Raw genomic sequence first — 12,378 nt, 5'->3', positions numbered from 1 at the left:
TGTTCTACCCTGTATGCTCACGACTTCAAATTAATGCTTTTATATGTTATAATTGATGTTTTTCTATCATAGGTTTGTTCTTATGCTGTTTTTACCCTTGTGTGGACTCCCCTTCCCCTCCCCACCAGCACACGACTCCGTACGCCTTACCGACTTCCTGGAGGGTCCTGCTCGCTGGGACAGGGACCACAGGATCCAGATGCAGGATTTTCAGCATTTTGAGATGCCCAGGACTGGGGTAAGATGAGTAACATACCACTTAACACACAGCCATACGTTTTTGTATCCTGGAATGTGGCGGGCCTGAATTCCCCGATTAAACGTAAACGGGTCCTTACGCACCTAAAGAGGCTGAAGCCTGATGTGGTCTTCTTGCAGGAGACTCACTGGAGGCAAGGGGATGATAACACTTTGAAAGCACCTTGGATTCAGCATTGCTATTCAGCGCCGTTTGTTTCCAAGTCGCGCGGAGTGGCAATTTTGCTGGGGAATTCTCTGCCTTACACCTTGCTTGATGAATACTCAGACACGGAGGGACGGTTTTTATATCTTGCGATCCAAATTGGAAACACAGTATACACACTATTGAATATCTATGCCCCAAATTATCCCAATACTACTTTCTTTTCAGAGTTATATCAATTTATTCTGACAAAGCGCACAGATAATTTAATTGTGGGCGGCGACTTTAATGCTGTCCTTGCTCCACACCTGGACAGGTCTTCCGCGGCTTCCCATGACAAACGAGCTACTTTAATCATTTTAAAGATTATGCAGCACACTGGGTTGTGCGATCCGTGGCGAGTGCTTCATACCACGGAAAGGGATTACACATTCTACTCGAGAGTCCATGATACCCATTCTAGGATAGATTACTTCCTAGTAGCAGAGACTCTATTTGAAAGGATATCAGAAACCACAATAGAGACTATCATGATATCGGACCACGCACCAATTAGACTGCAACTGGGGATGGAGCCTTCGAGGGGCTCTTCGGCGCCCTGGAGGTTTCCATCCTATTTGGTTAACTCAGAGGATTTCAAACAGTTCCTCCAGGTCCACTGGAACAACTTCTTGGACGATAACATGTCCTCATCTTCGGATACCTCACTGATGTGGCGCACATCTAAGGCCGTCATGAGGGGCCATGTCATTTCATACATGATACACCAAAAAAAGGAAAGGAGAACTAAGTATAATCTTCTTCACACTGACCTGCTAGCCACGCACCAGGCGTACTTCAGAGACCCTACAGACATTAATAAACAGAATTACTTCTCCGCCAAACAACTGCTAGATGCTTTTACTGTCACCCAAGCAACCAGGAATATAGAGTTCACGAAAAATCATTACCATAGATGGGGGGGGGAAGACGGGTAGTTTACTGGCCCGCCTGACTAAGCCGCATACCTCCAAGCGCACAATCCTGCAGATTCAACAACCCAAAAGTAACCGTCTAGTCACCTCGCCACTGGAGATACAACAGGCGTTTATAACATATTATACCACACTTTATAAAGAGAGACCGTATGACGCCCAGGGTGCATGGGACTTAATTTCCTCGGTGGAGCCCACAAAGTTAACAGCAGAGCAGAGAGATTTCTTGTCTGCCCCGATAACCATTGAGGAGGTGCAATCGACGATTAAATCTTTCCACAATAATAAGTCTCCGGGACCTGATGGACTGACCATAGAATATTATAAGCTTTTGCAACCGTATAATACCCCTATTCTAGTGGATATACTCAATGATATTTATCTTAAAGGGGAGGTGGTGGAGGGCTTTCATGAGGCCCACACAATTCTTATACCCAAACCAAATAAAGATCCCCTTGATGTGGGCTCCTTTCGCCCTATTTCACTAATGAATGTTGACTATAAACTTTTAGCTAAGATATTGGCGAATAGAATGCAGGTATTTCTGCCACAGGTATTGACACCCTCACAGTTGGGGTTTACGAGGGGGCGACACTCGACCTTAGGGGTCCGATTGGCGGTAGCGGCTACGGTTATGGCCAAACAACAAAACTATCCCCGGACAATGCTTCTCGGCCTTGACGCGGAGAAAGCGTTTGATTCGATCTCATGGAAATTTTTTAATACAGTATTGCGCTACAGGGGTTTTGGAGAGACTTTTCTGGGATTTCTGCAGAATATTCAACGTGGCGCGGCTACTAGACTTTGGGTGAACAACTTGATGTCTCCTCAGATTAATTTGGAAAGAGGGGCGAGACAGGGATGCCCGATATCGCCCTTATTGTTTAACCTGGCTTTGGACCCTTTCTTACAGTATCTCCATGGCTGGACGGGTCTTGAGGGCATACGATGTGGGGCGACAGAAATTAAGACTGTGGCCTTTGCCGATGACTTATTGATCTTCCTGTCAAACCCGCGGGAGTCTCTGGGCCCGCTCCTTAGAACAATAGAACAGAAGGGGGCGTTGGTGGGTTTCACCATAAATGTTGGTAAATCTGAGGCAATGATGCTCTCTGGGCCTTCTGAACCACGTTGGACACAGGAACACTCTTTGCGCTGGAAGACTCACTCCTTGACTTACCTGGGGGTTCAGATCACGAGAGACCCGGCAAAACTTTACAAAACTAACCTGCAAACATACATCACCTCATTACAGGACGAGTTGACAGCATGGGAAAAGTTTACCTTGTCCTTCATAGGCCGGGCAAATTTGATAAAAATGATCTCATTTCCCCGATTATTATACCTATTCAATGTCCTGCCATTTTATCTGAGACCAGTGGATGAACATAATATTAACCGTCTGTTTCGCAGATTTATCTGGCAAGGGAAGAGGCCCAGAATAGGATTCCACACCCTCACACAAACCCGAACCAGTGGCGGAGTGAATTTCCCAGACATTAAGCTGTATAACCTGGCAGCAAACATGCGAATTCTCCGAGACTGGTTGAGGGGTACCTCTATATACTCAGCTCTAGCGGTTGAAACATCACTAATGGGAGGCAGGTCACTGGTAAACGTACTACATGAGCCTTACACATTGATGCCCCAGGAGCTGAGAGCCAATCCTCTGTTTACAACAATTTGGCGGTCTTGGGTTGTCATACGCCGTAGATTAGGGCTATCACCACGGGTATCACTGGCACAGACGTTTTGTACTAATTCTAGGTTTCAGGCAGGGAAGGCACACCACATTTTTCATGATTGGCAAACACTAGGCCTGGGCAGGGTGGGAGACATAGTGGATGTACATTCCAAAAAGGTCCTTACCTTCAACCAGGCGACACTTTTATTTGATTTCATCAATACACACCCTTTCCACTTCATGCAACTACAGAGCTATGTGACGAGTGTTACTTGTGGCTTCAGTGATAATGACTGGCAGGATAAGCTGATAACTAAACTTACCACATGCAAGCTGACGAAAAGGCTTGTGTCAGACTACTATACATTCCTAAGAACTGAGACCGAGAGGGAAGAATATTCCACAGGAATAATGAAGTGGCAGCTCAGTGACCCGTCATTGACACCTACTCTGATTTTACAAATGTTGAGGAACACGCTTAAATTTACACCGTTTACATCTTATTGGGAAATGGCGTTGAAGATTATGCATAAATCCTATATCTCGCCAAGGCGCAACTTTCTTATGGGTAATATACCGAGTCCGATCTGTTCCAGGTGTGGAGAGGTCGAGGCAGACATGTTCCACTGTTTATGGGCTTGCTCACAAATCCAACAATTTTGGCAACGCATACTTGTATTTACTCATACGCATACACCATATAGAGTGGCTCTTACCCCAGCCTGGGCTCTTTTCGGGTACATTACTAATGAAGGGGTTGTGATCCCCACTCATGGTAGAAAATTCCTGTACATGATTTCGGCCTCGGCCCGGAAAACGATTTTACAAACCTGGCTGGCACCTAATGTGCCCACCCTGAGGATCTTCCTGGACAAACTCTCCTTCCTATTTAGGATGGATTGGGTGGAAGCATCCCTTCAGAAAGAACTAAAAACCCCAAATTTTTTTGAACTATGGCAGCCACTTATACCCATCCTTCCAACGCATATACAACAGAGGCTCAAACAATGCTTCTGTACAACTACATGGTTCCTGGAACAGGCGGTAGCGGGCCGAACACCCTTGTGAGCGGAGTGGTCTCCTAAATAACACATTGGGCGAAGTGCGGAGCCGTGTGTTCCCCCCCCCCTCCCCTCCCTTCGACTTTCCCTAATCTGTTTGTTGACCCCTCCCCCCTCTTTTTTGTTTTTCATTTTTTCTTCAGCTATAACTTCCCCTCTCTCACCATTTGGGGTTATCTAGTTACAGAGTGGTAGTCCACTCGTATTGTATTTCCATGTTGAATTCTATGTTTTTAGCCTTATGTTTATCTTGATTGAGAGGTACTTTGCCTTTAATTTGCAAATTGGAACGCTAAAATAGCTACCGTCTTTAATAATGGGCTTCTGTAATACCGGAAAGAGGGAGGTAATTCCGTGTACCTATGTTTGTATGTTAATATGCTAATGTTGAAAATGTTTAATTGAAAATGTTTAATAAAAACAGTTTGGAAAAAAAAAAAAGAATGGTGAGATCAAGCACGCCACAAACAGAGTCGGCTGAGATATGCAAAAGCACATTTGGAGAAGCCAATTTCTTTTTGGAAGAAGGTCCTGTGGACTGATATAACCAAGATTGAGTTGTTTGGTCATACAAAAAGGCGTTATGCATGGCGGCAAAAAAACACAGCATTCCAAGAAAAACACTTGCTACCCACAGTAAAATTTGGTGGAGGTTCCATCATGCTTTGGGGCTGTGTGGCCAATGCCAGCAGCGGGAATCTTGTTAAAGTTGAGGGACGCATGGATTCCTCTCAGTATCAGCAGATTCTTGACAATAATGCTCATGAATCAGTGACAAAGTTGAAGTTACACAGGGGATGGATATTTCAGCAAGACAATGATCCAAAACACCGCTCCAAATCTACTCAGGCATTCATGCAGAGGAACAATTACACGGTTCTGGAATGGCGATCCCAGTCCCCAGACCTGAATATCACTGAACATCTGTGGGATCATTTGAAGAGGGCTGTCCATGCTTGGCGACCATCAAACTTAACTGAACTGGAATTGTTTTGTAAAGAGGAATGGTCAAAAATACCGTCATCCAGGATCCAGGAACTCATCAACCCTCCGTCAGGGGCAACTGATCTGACAGGCGCAGCTCACTTAGTTTCATTTCTATATTTTCAGTGGTTTGTCTGGGAAACACCCTCCTCCCAGTACCTTCCTAACTTTAAAGGCTGTGTGAAACCTGAGAAGCCTCTTGTGCTGCAGAGCTGCAGGAGATCAGATATCAGTGTTTTGGCTTCTCAGGCTCATTGCCCCTGAACGCGTCACACATTTGACGATTAGAATTTGCTGTTTTTATTCATCCCAATTGTTTTTTTAGCTTGTTTTATGAATAGCTAGTGCTAAATTTGTGGATTTGTCATAAAAGGTTTTGTTAGAAATAAGATTGTGCTTCTCAGGCACATTGCGCCCTAACACATATTCTCTCTCTTGCTTCAGCTTTTCTTCTGAAATGGCGAGGAGAATATTTGACTTGTCCAATGCCCTTCATGTTGAGCAAGTGCAAAATATACTGATTGATGATGAGACAGACCCCTTACAGCTAGAAGATTTAGGGGAAGAAAGTGACATTGCTTCAGAAGATGATGTGGAAGAATGTCCAGATGTGTCTGATACAGGTCAAGATGGAGAGAGTGAGGAGGATGCTCAAGACATAGAAACATATTACTTTTCTGGTTATTAAACATTTTTTTTTTACACCTGATTATATGTATTCTCATTTATTACATTCCTATTAAGGTAACTGATCACTTTTAGAGCATTGAAATTTTAAAAAAAGGAAAATATAGCCAATTTTCTAGCCTGTGCCGGACAGGCGCAATGCCCCTAAACTCGTTATGAAACATATTGCCCCTGACGGAGGGTTAAAAGCTACAGGAAGCGACTAGAGGCTGTTATTTTTGCAAAAGGAGGATCTACTAAATATTAATGTCACTTTTCTGGTGAGGTACCCATACTTATGCACCTGTCAAATTTTGTTTGAATGCAGATTGCACATTTTCTGTTAGTACAATAAACCTCATTTCAAGGCAGAAACATTACTGTGTCCAACAGTTATTAGATATATGAAACTGAAATAGCTGTTGCAAAAAAACAATTTTTATAAAACATTAAGCTTAAGATTAATAGGGGTGCCCAAACTTTTTCATATAACTGTATATATACACTCACCGGCCACTTTATTAGGTACACCTGTCCAACTTCTTGTTAACACTTAATTTCTAATCAGCCAATCACATGGCGGCAACTCAGTGCATTTAGGCATGTAGACATGGTCAAGACAATCTCCTGCAGTTCAAACCAAGCATCAGTATGGGGAAGAAAGGTGATTTGAGTGCCTTTGAACGTGGCATGGTTGTTGGTGCCAGAAGGGCTGGTCTGAGTATTTCAGAAACTGCTGATCTACTGGGATTTTCACGCACAACCATCTCTAGGGTTTACAGAGAATGGTCCGAAAAAGAAAAAAAATCCAGTGAGCGGCAGTTCTGTGGGCGGAAATGCCTTGTTGATGCCAGAGGTCAGAGGAGAATGGGCAGACTGGTTCGAGCTGATAGAAAGGCAACAGTGACTCAAATCGCCACCCGTTACAACCAAGGTAGGCCTAAGAGCATCTCTGAACGCACAGTGCGTCGAACTTTGAGGCAGATGGGCTACAGCAGCAGAAGACCACACCGGGTACCACTCCTTTCAGCTAAGAACAGGAAACTGAGGCTACAATTTGTACAAGCTCATCGAAATTGGACAGTAGAAGATTGGAAAAACGTTGCTTGGTCTGATGAGTCTCGATTTCTGCTGCGACATTCGGATGGTAGGGTCAGAATTTGGCGTAAACAACATGAAAGCATGGATCCATCCTGCCTTGTATGGAGCATCTTTGGGATGTGCAGCCGACAAATCTGCGGCAACTGTGTGATGCCATCATGTCAATATGGACCAAAATCTCTGAGGAATGCTTCCAGCACCTTGTTGAATCTATGCCACGAAGAATTGAGGCAGTTCTGAAGGCAAAAGGGGGTCCAACCCGTTACTAGCATGGTGTACCTAATAAAGTGGCCGGTGAGTGTATATCTACCTATACTATGTGTAGACATTAATTTTATTTGTTCTATTCTAACCTGTCAGTGTGATTTTACTGTACACTGCGCTGAATTGCCGGCTTTTCTATAGATCAACGGTGCGTATTTCTCGCAAGTCACACTGATGGTTCGTGTGTAATCCGATTTTTTTCTCGGCCCCATAGACTTTCATTGGCGATTCTCGGCCGAGATACGCTGACAATCGCAGCATGCTGCGATTTCACTCGGATCCTGAATACGGTCGAGAAAACAACGGATAATAGGAGCTGCCCCATAGATTAACATTGAGCCGAGTGCTATGCGTTTTTTTTTTATCGTATTGCACTAGGCCGTATTACGGTCTAGTGTGACTCCGGACTACAGGAGATGCTCCACCACTTCTACAACAACGAGTACAAGCCTAACCCAGAAGGAGTGAAGCAAGCTACAAAAGACCTCAATGATACATTCTACACTATGGCCTAACTGTCCTACCTCAAAAAAGTCAACTATAAAAGGCCAAAAGAAAAACAGACCAATAGTTGGTTTGACAGAGAATGTAAAGCCACACGGAAGACCGTGAGAACAGCCTCAAACAAGAAACACAGAGACCACAACCATCCGAGTCTGAGGGATGCCTACGGCACCATACAAAGGCAATACAAAACCATCCTCAAGAAGAAGAAGCAGAGTTACATCTCCACCAAACTTAACCAACTCCAAGACACCCTCCAAGACAACTCCTTCTGGGAACTATGGGAACCACATGGGCACAAAAAGGAAGAAAAACATCATATCCAAAATGGCAATATCTGGCTTCAGTACTTCATAAAACTCTACAAAGACCTCCCGAAGGAAGCACTAAACCAAGAACAGAAAAACATAGCGGAAAAGCTAAAAGCAATGCAGGAAAAAGTCAAACATTTCCAAAACCCACTGGATACACCAATCACACCACAGGAAGTTACAGAGAGAATATCTTCCATAAGGTGTAGAAAAGCCAGTGGCCCGGATGGAATCCCACCAGACGTGCTGAAATACAGCCCACTGGAAATACAGGCAGCAATTGTTAAACTGTTCAATATTGCGCTGAGTGCTGGCTACTTCCCTCATACCTGGAACCAAGGCCTCATCTCACCCATTTACAAGAGTGGGGACAGGTACGACCCTGCCAACTACAGAGGAATATGTTTCAGCAGCAACCTGGGGAAACTGTTCAATAGCATCCTGAACAAAAGGATCCTTTATTTCCTCACCGAGCATAAAGTCCTCAGCAAAAGCCAAGCAGGGTTCATGCCAAACCACCGCCTGCACAGCCTTATTCAGAGCCATGTCCACAACAGAAAGCATGGGAAGATATAATAATCTTTATTTTTATATAGCGCTAACATATTGCGCAGCGCTTTTACAGGTTGCACACACTATCATCACTGTCCCTGTTGGGGCTCACAATCTAAATTCCCTATCAGTATGTCTTCGGAATGTGGGAGGAAACCGGAGTACAAGGAGGAAACCCACGCAAACACGGAGAGAACATACAAACTCTTGGCAGATGTTGTCCTTGGTGGGGTTTGAACCCAGGACTCCAGCGCTGCAAGGCTGCTGTGCTAACCACTGCGCCACCATGCTGCCTATACGCTTGTTTTGTGGATTTTAGAAAGGCTTTTGACTTAATGTGGCACCCGGGTCTGTTACTGAAACTGCTGGTGAGTGGAATAGAAGGAAAGACCTATGATGTCATGAAAAGCTCCTACACCGAGAACCGCTGCAGCGTGAGCGGTAGAAGAATGGCTCATTTCCAGTAGAGCCACGGAGTCAAACAGGGCTGCACCCTAAGCCCAATGCTCTTCAATATTTACATCAATGAGTTGGCCACTGCTCTGAAATCTTCCACGGCACCAGGTCTCACACTCCATGACGCCCAGGTGAAATTCCTGCTGTATGCAGATGACCTACTGCTGCTGTCACCAACTGAGAAAGGTCTCCAAGAAAACCTGAAAATCCTGGAGATTTTTTTATTTAATCATATGAACATATATTTTAACATCATATAATAAATAACAAACAATAAACAGTAATTGAAAAGAACAAAGGAACAGAAATCAGAGTCGTATATCGAGGATTTCTATGTATGCAATAACATTGTCATTTCCAGTATAATTCTGGAGAAATTCAGCTCCACATGGGCACTACCGATCAATGCAAAGAAAACCAACATCATTGTGTTCCAGAGAAAGCCAAGACCGAACCAGCACCTGCCATTCATGTTAAACTGCGCTCTTACAAAAACGGACAAATATACCTACGCGGGCCTGGAAATTCACTAGTCAGGGAGCTTCAAACAATCCATGGTGTTATGATCCGGTGGTAGGATCTCAAAACTGACCTGATACATATAACCAGAATGTTAGGACAAGTTCTGGGGATGTGGAAGCTATACTGACCGCAATCCTGATCCTATCCAACACACTAAAAGCAGCCGTGGAGCGTTACCTAAAAACCTAGACGCCTCTTCACAGCCTGAGAAACTGACTGCCCCTAGAGAGAAAGCAAAGACCTCACTTGCCTCAGAGAAATAACCCCAAAGTTATAGACAGCCCCCCACAAATAATAACAGTGAGTTAAGGGGAAATGTTGTGAATTTGGATTCTGGGCTCCCCCGGTGGCTACTGGTGGAATTGAACTTGTGTCATCATCTTCCCTGTTCACCTGTTCTCATCAGATCTGGGTGTCGCTATATAACCTGGCTTCTCTGTTAGTTGCTTGCCGGTCAACAATGTTATCAGAAGCCTCTCTGTGCTTGTTCCTGCTCCCAGACATCTACTAGATAAGTTGGACTTTCGTCCTTGTTTGTTTTTGTTTTTTGGTTCCAGTTCACAGCTGCAGTTTCGTTACTGTGTCTGGAAAGCTCTTGTTGATCAGGAATTGCCACTCTGGTATTATGAGTTAATGCCAGAGTCCTAAAGTAATTTCGGGATGGTGTTTTGTTAGGGTTTTCTACTGACCATGAAAGTGTGCTTTCTGTCTTCTGCTATCTAGAAAGCGGACCTCAAATTTGCTAAAACTATTTTCCTGCTGCGTTTGTTATTTCATCTAAAATCACCGCCAATATATGTGGGGGGCCTCTGTCTCCTTTTTGGGCATTTCTCTAGAGGTGAGTCAGGTCTTATATTTCCCTCTGCTAGCATTATTTAGTTCTCCGGCCGGCGCTGGGCATATAGGGATAAAAAGTAGGACATGCTACCTGGCTACTTCTAGTTGTGCGGTAGGTTTAGTTCATGGTCAGTACAGTTACCATCTTCCAAGAGCTTGTTCCTATATAGGCTTATGCTAGTTCTCTGGCCATGGAGAACATGACAGTTTGACCGGCCCACTAAAGGGTTAAAATCCTTGGCTGAGAAAGGAGAGAAATAAGAAGTCTGCTGAGAGTTTTTTTTTTTTTTTTTGTGTGCTCTTAATTGGATCACTTGCCAGTCTGTCTATGCTGCAGTCTTTCTTTTTTTTCTCTCTCCTTCTAATCTTTGAATGGCTCTGTGTGCACCTGTCTATAATGGATCTTCAGAGTGTAACTGCAGGTTTGAATAATCTCGCCACGAAAGTACAAAGTTTGCAAGATTTTGTTGTTCATGCTCCGGTATCAGAGCCGAGAATTCCTTTGCCGGAATTCTTCTCAGGGAATAGATCTGGCTTTCAGAATTTTAGAAATAATTGCAAGTTATTTTTGTCCCTGAAATCTCGTTCTGCTGGAGACCCTGCACAGCAGGTTGGGATTGTGATTTCCTTGCTCCGCGGCGACCCTCAAGACTGGGCTTTTTCATTGGCACCAGGGGATCCTGCGTTGCGCAATGTGGATGCGTTTTTTCTGGCCTTGGGGTTGCTCTATGAGGAACCTCATTTGGAACTTCAGGCAGAAAAAACTTTGATGTCCCTATCGCAGGGGCAAGATGAAGCTGAAATTTACTGCCAAAGATTCCGTAAATGGTCTGTGCTTACTCAGTGGAATGAGTGTGCCTTGGCGGCTACTTTCAGAGAGGGTCTCTCTGATGCCATTAAGGATGTTATGGTGGGGTTCCCTGTGCCTGCGGGTCTGAATGAGTCCATGACAATGGCCATTCAGATCGATAGGCGTCTGCGGGAGCGCAAACCAGTGCACCATCTGGCGGTGTCCACTGAGAAGACGCCAGAAAGCATGCAGTGTGATAGAATTCTGTCCAGAAGCGAGCGGCAGAATTTTAGACGGAAAAATGGGTTGTGTTTCTATTGTGGGGATTCTACTCATGTTATATCAGCATGCTCTAAGCGTACTAAAAAGCTTGATAAATCCGTTTCCATTGGCACTTTACAGTCTAAATTTATTTTGTCTGTGACCCTGATTTGCTCTTTGTCATCTATTACCACGGACGCCTATATCGACTCTGGCGCCGCTTTGAGTCTTATGGATTGGTCCTTTGCCAATCGTTGTGGGTATGATTTAGAGCCTTTGGAGACTCTTATTCCTCTGAAGGGGATTGACTCCACCCCATTGGCTAATAATAAACCACAATACTGGACACAAGTAACTATGCGTATTAATCCGGATCACCAGGAGACTATTCGTTTTCTGGTGCTGTATAATCTACATGATGATTTGGTGCTAGGATTGCCATGGCTGCAGTCTCACAACCCAGTCCTTGACTGGAGAGCTATGTCTGTGTTGAGCTGGGGATGTAGGGGGACTCATGGGGACGTACCTTTGGTTTCCATCTCATCATCTATTCCCTCTGAAATCCCTGAGTTCCTGTCTGATTATCGTGACGTCTTTGAAGAACCCAAGCTGGGTTCACTACCTCCGCACCGTGAGTGCGATTGTGCTATAGATTTAATTCCGGGTAGTAAATACCCAAAGGGTCGTTTATTTAATCTGTCTGTGCCTGAACATGCTGCTATGCGAGAATATATAAAGGAGTCCTTGGAAAAGGGACATATTCGTCCATCGTCATCTCCCTTAGGAGCCGGTTTTTTCTTTGTGTCAAAAAAAGACGGCTCTTTGAGACCATGTATTGATTATCGGCTTTTGAATAAAATCACGGTTAAATATCAATACCCATTGCCGTTGCTGACTGATTTGTTTGCTCGCATAAAGGGGGCCAAGTGGTTCTCTAAGATTGATCTCCGTGGGGCGTATAATTTGGTGCGGATCAGGCAGGGGGATGAGTGGAAAACCGCATTTAAT

This window comes from Ranitomeya variabilis, chromosome 4, assembly GCF_051348905.1.
Source record: "Ranitomeya variabilis isolate aRanVar5 chromosome 4, aRanVar5.hap1, whole genome shotgun sequence".
NCBI classification, from domain to species: domain Eukaryota; kingdom Metazoa; phylum Chordata; class Amphibia; order Anura; family Dendrobatidae; genus Ranitomeya; species Ranitomeya variabilis.
This window is presented reverse-complemented; position numbering follows the sequence as displayed.